Source organism: Amblyomma maculatum, chromosome 3, assembly GCF_055883805.1.
Source record: "Amblyomma maculatum isolate TAMU_Amacu chromosome 3, ASM5588380v1, whole genome shotgun sequence".
NCBI classification, from domain to species: Eukaryota; Metazoa; Arthropoda; class Arachnida; order Ixodida; family Ixodidae; genus Amblyomma; species Amblyomma maculatum.
In genome coordinates, this window is record NC_139346.1 from 93,974,515 (window position 1) to 93,983,048 (window position 8,534).

Here is an 8,534-nt window from a genome sequence, read left to right on the forward strand (position 1 = left end):
CTCCGTTGTTTCTTCAGGTCATGGCCGGGGCATACCGTAGTTACTTCGCTGGGAGACGGTGTCGGCTTGCACTCTGGTCGTGTTGTCGTCGATGTCGTCGTGTGGAGTGGCAATGAAATAGTTGCGTCGTCGTTAGTGGTCGTCGGCGGCGGAGGATCTTCGTCTTTTCGCCGTTGAGCAACCTCACCTTCAAAGGTTGCTGCCTTTAGTTTCCCCTACGGGAGCTAGGAGACCGTCCTTGCACGTAACCGCGGCCCGGCGACGTAAATCGGGCATTGTACGGTGATGGCGAGCGTGACAGACGCCTTGGCGACGACTGCTCTCCGCTGCGCAGGAAGTCATTGATTTCTTGTGGTCGCTCGCCAGGACGGGGTCGTGGAGCGTCGACAGCGAAACCACGGAGGCCGATCCGCCTGTACCGGCAGTGACGGAGGATGTGTCCTGCCTCACCATAATGGAAACATAATGGCCGGTTGTTTGTTGTCCTCCAGGCGTCGCACTTCCTGGGGCTTGGGGGTTGTTGGTAAGCTTGGCGGGCAGGGGCCAAGGTGTGGTTTTCAGGAACAGGAGGGTAGCAGCGAGGGCTCGGAAAGTGATCCCGTCGGGGCGCAGGGCGACGTAATGCACCAGCGTAGCTCATCGCTGTTGCCTCTTGAGCTGGAACAGTCGCAGCCGTCGCTTGAGGAACGCCCAGCGCCTTCTGGACTTCTTCACGGACGACGTCCGCGAGCGTCGCCACTTGCGGTTGTTGCGATGATGGCATCAGTCGGCGGAGCTCCTCTCGCACGATCTCCCGGATGAGGTATCGAAGGTTCTCTCCGCTTGCAGATGCGCTGGGGTAGTGGGTTGAGCAGTCCGGCTGAAGTGGTCGGTCGTAGTGGCGCATCCGGGTGGCCAACGTATTCTCGATAGTAGACGCCTCCGTTTCAAATTCCGCCACAGTTCTTGGCGGATTTCGCACAAGACCCACAAAGAGCGACTCTTTAACGCCTCGCAATAAAAGTTTGACTCGCTCACCTTCGGTCATATTAGGACGTCGGCACGGCGAAAGAGGCGCTTCATCTCCTCAACGTACGCCAGGACAGGCTCATTAGGGAGTTGGAGTCTTGACTGAAGGAGGGCCTGAGCGCTTTCCTTTCAGACGACGCTTGAAAAGGCAGTCAGAAACGCTTTCTTTATAGTCTCCCAATCCTTCATAGTTGACTCATGATTTTCGAACCGAACTCGGGCATGTCCTTGAAGCTGTTTCGCGGCGTCGTTCCAGCCGTTGAATTCTGCCACACGATCGAAAAGGCCCATCCAGTCTCCCGCATCTTCATCCGGTCGTCCATGGAAGCAGGGGGCTCACGGGGCTGGACGAAAACAACCGGTGCTGTAGGCTGGGCCATTGTCAGGGTCGATGCCTTCCGAGATCGAATGGGGTCAGGCAGCAGACCGTGTTCAGGTTGTAGGCCTTGGAGTCGGCGGCTGGCTCGGTGACCTGTAGGTTGGTCTTCCAGGGCGTCAGGAACACGGCTTGGGTCTCCGCTTGAAGGATCAAAGGCAGCACCTCCACCAGATGTCACGTAGTGGTGACGAGGTCGACGACACAAATGAAGGGGTCGGTGATTGCACTAAAGAAACTCTTTATTTGGGCTGACTTGCTCCCGCAAAAGAACTAAGCAACTCGGCGGCGGCGATAGAAACAAACGTGCTCGTCAATCGTCGAACAAAGAATGCTCGTCACACTCGTCAACGCTCAATTTAAAGTCTGCACAGAACAATCTAGATAACGTCGCAAACAGCTACCAGCATAGAGAAAGAGATTGGTAAGAGCGGTCACTCGGCGAAAACTGGCCCCAGGAAATGACGCGCTACGTTTTGCGCTGCCGCCGATTGATGGATGGCGGCACCAACGTGCGCATGCGCGGACGCGCGCGCGACGGCACTCGCTGCAGCGGTAACCCGCCTATAGTGTACTCTAGTACACTGTAACCCGCCGGAGCAGACGACAAGAAGTTGTCGAAGGGAGCAGTTGTGTGTTCGTGCCTCGCCGCGCTTGTGCGGCACAGACCTCTCGTGGGCTGCTGCGCGGAATGACAGCGGTTTGAAACGACGGCAAGGTGAGCAACGTTTTTTTGCTGAACTACGCTGCATTTCAAGCAGTTTACGATGACCATGCCTGCCGGTGCCAATAAGTTTCGCAGCGCGTGAACAGGCGCGCCGGCTGTTCAGGCGCAGTTCGTTACGCCGTAACTATGGCGGTTCCCAACCACGGCGAGTTGTAATATGACGTCTTCTCGGGAAACAGCTTCATTTCGAACAGTTTAGCTCGTCACGCTTGACAAAGTGGCATGTGAAGGCACCAAGGCACGCCGTTGCGCCAAAATGGCGTGTTCGCCGGCCGGTGCGGCCATGCTGACGCAGTTTGCCGAACGGCTATAGTTTTGCTAAGTGTCGCGTTTAGCAGAGCAACGGTAAAGTGAGAAACGTTTCATTCTTGACTTTCTTGTTAAACTACGCAGTATTTGAGGCAGTTTAGCTCAGTACGGCGGTCTGCGCTTCACAAAGTCGCACGTGCAGGGCAGCCAACAGGCATGACAAGGCGCTCGCCAATATGGCTCGCCGGACGCGATGACATGTGGCATGGCGTGAGGTTTTGCGAACGGCTAGTTTTGCGTGGTGTCGCGTTTAACAAGGCAACCGCAAGGTGAAAAATGTTTCATTCTTGTAAAACTGCGAGGCATTTCGGGCAGTTTAGCTCAGCGCGGTGGTCTGCGCTTCACAAAGTCGCGTATGAAAGGCAAGCTAACATGGCGTGCTCGCCGGCCGCGGTTTTGCGAACGGCTAGTTTTGCGGCTAGAACGGCTATGACCCTAGTGCGAACATGGACCTCATGCGATCCGAAGCGCCCCAGCTGTCCGACGACCTTGATCGTGCGCCGGTTAGCGCTGAGCGATACGGCACACCGGCGGATCGGAGTAAAGGCCGTTTCACATGGTGCGACGCGCACGAAAAATTTCGGTCCAGTCGCAGTGTCGTTGCGGCGCAAATCGCAACAGTCCTTTCACATGCTTGCGACACCAGCGATTTCTGTCGATGCGGCACGAGCGGCGGCACCATCATATTTTACGAACAATAAAGGTAGAACACGCGTAAGATTAAATGTAGTATTTAATTTATGTTATTTATCAAAATATAAAACAATTTATGCAAAATAGACATTTTTAACTTTTTCGTTTTGTACGCAACTACGTACAACAGTCACATCAGGCTGAATTCCATAGGCTGGCGGCTGTCTCGTTCGGGTGATGCTACATTCACACCAAATCGGTCTAGGGGCGGGGCCTCCGCTTTTCACGTGACCAGTGACGTCATGGCGTCGGCAAGAAATACATACCATAAAAAAGCGCGCTCCGCGCCTTCCTTCCGGCCGTCGATCCGCGCGCGCGCTTCTCGATCTTCTCTATCCATTCCACTGTTTCCTCGCGACCACGAGTGACGCTCCTGAACGTCAGGAACTCATTTTGCGACGCTACCTCAGAGACATACATGAGGAGGGAGGCTACTGACATTGATACCTGAAATGCGAAGAAGATTGTAAAACGTCGGAGAGATCTCGGCTGACAACGTAAAGTATAGCTGTGCGGACTTCACGAGAGTTCGATTCGTCACCCAAAGGTAAGTTCCTTTCACAGTGACGGCGCTTCTAGCCAGTAATATATGTATGTGTATACGCATGCAAGCATTACTCGATTTTTCTTGCGCCATTTCGCTGCAGCACGACAGCATTAAGGCGAACTGTGCAATGCTGTAATGTGAACTTTATACCGTACATAAGAGCAATAATTTCGCTTTTCGATTGTAGCAAGGATTGCGCAAAATTTATTTGCGTGCGCGCGAAAGAGAGAGAGAGAGTGTGCATGTGTGTGTATGTGTGTGTATGTGAGTCATTTATACGAATCTAATAAATGCGTATCTTTACATATGTTCTCGATGATTCATCATATGACGGAAAAATTCTTATGGACGCGTGCCTTTCCGGGTAGAGAAAGAAGTTGTAAAAATCTGCATCCTCGGCGAAGAATACTGGAAGAATGACAACTCGGTATGTGCAAGATTTGAAATTGATGATGGTTATACCTAGCTGATTTTCTTTTTTTTTTTCATTCAACTAGCGTTAGTAACTTAGCCTTTCTGTAACCGCCTGTAACTACATATACAAATCTGCATGCACATGCATATAGATTCAAGAATGATATCAGGAGCCCTATATGTGTGTGTGTGTGTGTGTGTGTGTGTGTGTGTGTGTGTGTGTGTGTGTGTGTGTGTGTGTGTGTGTGTGTGTGTGTGTGTGTGTGTGTGTGTGTGTGTGTGTGTGTGTGTGTGTGTGTGTGTGTATGCGTGCGTGCGTGTGCGCGTATGCATATGCACTCGGTATTTCGCGGTATTTCGGAAGTACTCAGTATTTCTTTGTTGAAGCGCGCGGGAAGAAAATATTAAAAATGGTGTTGACGGCAGCTTAATGATGTTAATTGAATTTGCTGTTACAATATATATGTTGTAAAAGCAGTATTATGCATATATTCATCAGCGGCAAAAATTTGCAGGACATGAGAAAATGATTTTTTTTTTTTTTTTCTGTAAAGTGCCGCTTATATGTCACAGCATATATGTGGCTCCAACTTTTATCTGTTTGACACCAGCTACATTGGTCTTCGATTCCATGACGCGTCCTGAAAAGTTTCAACGAACAGAGCTTGATGCGAAGGCATCGACCGCGTCAACATTCCATGACCATAAAGACTCAACAGAAACCTCTGGGGCTGCAGTGTCTGAGCCAGCAATTCCTCCAGTGCCTTCAGAAATTCATAGAAAAATTGTGGAAGGTTGGGAAAAGTGCACTTCAATTTTTTATCATTGTCATAACGAGGAAGTTCTCTCCGAAACGAATTATTTTTTTACTGTGCTTTCAGAAGGCTGGCCAGTTCTGTGCCAGAGAGTTCTGGCTTGCATGTACAAAGTTCACCAGTAAAGGAATGTTCATCTCTGAAGCCTCTCCCTAAACGAAGGCAACTGCACGACAAATGACCCCATTACAATCATTGACTTAGAAAGGCAAAGTTTTGCCCTATCTCTCATTTCACCAAATAATTCAGTCGTTTTTTTTTTTTTTTTTTTTTTTAACTGAAGGGTATAGGATGACGCCTCAGTAACCTGTGATTCATTGATACTGGTGCCTTGCAAAGTAACTCAGGGGACGAATTTAGACAGGCAAGGTAGAGCAATAGGGCTAAAATTTTATATGGAGAAAATGAAAGTAACACTTAATAGGCTAGGATAGCAAATAGGAGTTTACAATAGGTAGCACAGACCTGGAAGTGGTTAGGAAATATGTCTTATAAGTACAGGTATAACAATCGCCTGTCTCTTCGATGGCAGTCAAATAATCAGAAAAATAAAATTGACTTGGAGTACATTTGGCAGGTACTAGCTCTCAGATCATGAATGACAGCTGCCCAGTAGTATACCTCAAGAAGTAAATAGTATATGTGACAGCTGTATCTTTTCGGTACTGCCTATTGGGAAGCAATGAGAAGGCTAAAAAAAAGGTTTCAACAGAACTTTTAGATAATGCAGACAGTTTTGATATAGAAAACGATAGGTTTAACACTAAGAGACAGTAAGTGAGCACAGAGAGTGGTCAGGAATAAACGTGAGTTATTAATATTCTTGTTGAAACCAAGAAGAAATGGACATGGCAGGGCATTTAATATTCGGGCAAGCTAGCCGATGGTTGCTATAAGGTAACTGACTGCATTTCAAGAGAAGGCAAACATCACAGAGGGAGGCAGAAAGGTGGGCGGATGGGATCAGGAAGTTTGTGAGGACTAGGCGGGTGCAGCTGGCACAAGAAACCGTTAATTAGCTGATGTATATGGCAGAGGTCTTTGCCCTGCACACGTGATGGCAATGGTGTGCATTGAAAAGCACTCATAATACTTCCAAAAAAAAAAAAAAAAGAGTGTTTACCATGTTATGCCATTATTGCTATGCATACACCTGAGTCACACGCAATGTATGCCATATGCGAATTATCCTTTCTTTAGCTGGTTTTTATAGACAGTGCAGACTATATATCTGGAAATTAGAGTATGTTTCTGGCGCATTTTTTATTGCATGCATAGTTCATCTCTGTCTTTAATTCCTGCATATGGCTTCATTTTTTTTGTTCTCTGTAATGAAATTGTGTTCATTTCAATGTAAATAATGTACATAATAAATAAACTTGAATTTTTAATGACTTCGAAGTCTTCCCTGCATATCATGCCTTCTTCGAGAAAATCAATGCATCGATTGCTTTTACTTGCATAGAAAAGTTGATGCATGGTGTGAAAGCTACAGGTACTGTATGTTCTGCTAAATTTATGAAGGGCATGAGGTTATGCTTTCAGTTCTGAGATTTTGTTTTTAATTATATCAAGCAGAAATCTTCACCATTTAGGGTATAGTTTATGGGAAAATCCTCAGTTGGTTCCAGCTAGAGCCAGTTAGGTCCAGAATAGCCCCACGAGCTTAACTAGCTGGTCAAGATTTTTGTCCTGTTAAAAAAAATTGAATTGTTTAAATTAGAACGGTATGATCGAATGAGAGCAGGCATAATAAAAATGCTGCTGTGAGAGACATGATAAACAGCTGTTATAATTAGCTTATTTTCTTTATTTCTTTTTCTTAACGGTTTAATTAATATTGGTAATGAGTGGAAGCAAACCATTTTTTTTTTGCTCCAGGATATGGTATTGAAGACTGCATGAAACACCTGAGCTGCAGCTAGAAGAAAATATGAGCACAGCATAAGAACGGACAAGGGGTATTAGGTATAGGACCATATACATATGTATAAAATGAAATAAATTAAGATCCCGAGAGTAAAATGGATATATATATATATATATATATATATATATATATATATATATATATATATATATATATATATATATATATATATATATATATATATATATATATATATATATATATATATATATATATATATATATATATGTGTGTGTGTGTGTGCCAGCTGGTGAATTCAATGACGACCTCATCATGAAGGTTCTGTGCATGATCGAGGTAAGTGCCGACGAAACGCCATGCCAGCTAAAAATGTGCCATTTTATTAGCTGCATAGAATTAAGTTGCGCAATATGCAGCTATAGATCGGTAAGTCTATAATTTTGATGATCGGCGTAGCTCCGCAAATGCGCGGTTCGAATGATCACAATTAAAGGTATCGTTCAAGAACAATATCTCTAAGCTCACATCGAGTGCACATAGTAAGTTTGTATAATCATCACTCACATTTCTATTGCAGCAGCTATATTATAGTGTGAAACTGAACGAGCTTCGCGCGATCTTTCGGCGAAGATTTGCACAAAAAAAAAGTGAATAAAAAGTGAAAGTCTGCTTATGCTAGCATAAGGAATTTTAAGTTCCCGCTGCTGGCTAGCTACAACGAGTGCAGGGTACACAAGCGGCCGTTATGGCTCTAAAGTTGAAGCAGGCGACTTACCTCGGCGACGCTTTTCGTGCAGCCGCCGCGCCGGAGCAAAGCTTTTTTTTTTATGTGTTTTTTGCCGATGCCATGACGTCAACTGTCACGTGAAAAGCGGAAGCTCCGCCCCTAGACCGATTTGGTGTGAATGGGTGCGTTCCAATTCTTAGACGTCTAGCAAGACTGCTTCGTAGACGTCTACGTAGACGTTTACAGGTTCGCGTATTGGAACGCGTCTACCTGTTTACGCCTAGCGTCACCTCGCGGCATAAAGGTTGAACTAAAAAGTTTTTATAACTATTATAACGCTGTTTTCTTTAAAGATTTACGACAATACAGGTAAAAATCACGTCTTTATCGGTTCGCCGATTTTTTGCAGCAACAATATTACATGTGTAATCGCCACAATGTAGATGGACTATTAATAGGTTAACTTGTAGCAGGCCGACTTCTCACGCAATGAGCATGCTCACGAATTGACGGAAGATAACGTTAGTCCGTTTTTCCTTTTTTATTATACTGATGCTGAAGTGTACATGCTTCTCAGATGTCTCATTCACACAGCTGTAAGAATGAAAACATGCAAAATACTGTAAACTTGAGGCGATTACGGACGAAAGGTGATAACCGGCTACAGCAAACGAAAAACTGCTGTTACACCTGTTGTCTGTAGTCACTAGACGAGGAAACCAAAGACAACAACTTGTTTTAATAATGTACAGGCACAAAAAAATCAATGCGCAACAAGTCGGCATCGTCAGGCGAGTTCGTTCTTCTGAGATTAACTGAAAATCGGCGGAAGAGTTTGCCACGGCTACTACAGCAAGGTAGAAACACACACGTGCGCCGTACAGCAGCCGTCCTGACTCCCGGCGTAGTGCGACGTGTTCGTCGATAACATCAAGACTGAAGCAGACTGAAGAAACTTGTCGTCAAGTTAAAAAAAGAAGACCAACAGCATCCAACGCACACTTTCCTCTTAGCGCGGTAAAAGAAT